Source organism: Carlito syrichta, unplaced genomic scaffold (assembly GCF_000164805.1).
Source record: "Carlito syrichta isolate Samal-C Ts95f unplaced genomic scaffold, Tarsius_syrichta-2.0.1 Scaffold303019, whole genome shotgun sequence".
Taxonomy (NCBI): domain Eukaryota; kingdom Metazoa; phylum Chordata; class Mammalia; order Primates; family Tarsiidae; genus Carlito; species Carlito syrichta.
The window spans coordinates 214,973-216,654 of record NW_007247115.1 but is presented as its reverse complement, the minus strand read 5'-3'; positions in this window follow the sequence as shown (position 1 = coordinate 216,654).

The window sequence follows — 1,682 nt, the reverse complement described above, 5'->3', positions numbered from 1 at the left end:
CCGCCGGCTCTCTGAGTCGGAGCCGATTACCGAGCGTTCGGGAAGATGCTGCATATTCGTTTGCAGAAATGCCCTTGGGCCACGGGTTTTGTTGTTATTTTAATTTTGAGTCCTCTGGGACCCGAGGGGTTCTCAAGGCACTCGAGGGCCAGAGACACCTGCCTGAAGCTCCCAGCCAGGTCCCGAGGAACTCCTGGAGAAGAGTCAGAGAGTGCAGGTCCTTTAGAAGAGTTAGTCCCTGCGTTTTGAGAGTTTGCTCCCTTTATTTCCCCCGCCAGAGAGATGAGATCTAGAGATGCCTCGGCGAAGTGAGTCCCTATTTGGCCGTGTTAGTGACCTCCTTTGGTAGTCGCGTGCCAATTTTGGCCTCTGAAATTGAAAGCTGCCTTTTTACAAAAACTAATTACAATTTTAAATTAATTTCCCTAAAGGAAAGCAAAAGAAAGTGAAGAAAAAGTTATTTACCATTTGTATATAGAAAGAAGTGAAATATTTTTCAGATGTTCTACTTCATTTTGCATAACATTTGGCTGCCTTTGAACATTGCGTCAATTTTGGAGCTTAAAAAAATAAAAAATCAAAACCCTGACATGTTTTCTTCATAATAGTTATTTAGCTACGAATAATGTAGGAAAAACGAGCTTTCTAATCTATTCGAATTTTGAAATACCGTAATTTAAATGTTCATATATCGAGTTATCTTTTGCCCCTCCCCGATAGAAAAGTCAGGCTGCCTTTGGTTCAGTTGTTTTTTCTTCCGCCTTTGAGATTTGTATCTTTTAAAAACTTTTTTAAAAGCAGGCTCGGGTGTGTTTTATGTGAACGTATGTGTAACATTGGAAGTAGGATTTATGATAGTGAAAGTAAGAACCATTCAGTGAATGTAAAATGAATAAGAAATATGAATGAAAAGTATACATTAACTGTGCCAGTGATCAGTATTCCCTGTGGATATGTTTATAAAGGCCTTCTGGTTTAAAAAAAAAAAAGAGAGTTTCAAAAATTGTAGAAAGCAAGATGACACAGGTTTAAGAAAAATTAGTAAAATCAAACAAACCTCAACCTCTGACAAGTTCTGGAATGAAGCAGTGAAATGAGTGGAATGTGTTTAGATTCCAAAGCCAAGGGCATCTTTAAATATCCTGGTCACTCTAAGAATGTGATACCAATTCTCAAATGGTTTGAGTTAACTGATAAGTTTTCCTCTTTTATTAGTGAGGACCTTGCATCTTTATGGCAGTGGGAAATAAATCTCTACTTCTGGGGACAGAAATCAAAGCAGCAAGCTGGGCTGGGTGGCTCAGCCTGTAATCCTGTGCCTTTGGGAGGCTGAGGTGAGTGGATTGCCTGAGACCGCGGGTTCGAGACCCGCCTGGGCAGGTGAGACTTCATCTCTACAATAAAATTTTTTTAAAAGTTAGCCGGGCGTGGTAGTGCACGCCTGTAATTCCGGCTACTCGGAAGGCTGAGACAGAAGGATCGCCGGAGCCCAGGAGGTCGAGGCTGCGGTGGCCGGGAGTGGCCACTGCATTCCAGTCTGGGCGACGGAGTGAGACTCCAACTCAAAAAAATAAATAAATAAGACATTATGCTAGTTGCTGAGTATTCAATGGTGATAGATATAGTGCATGTTCTCCTATAGGAGTTACAATCTGGTAGAAGAGATAGATAATAGTCAAGTA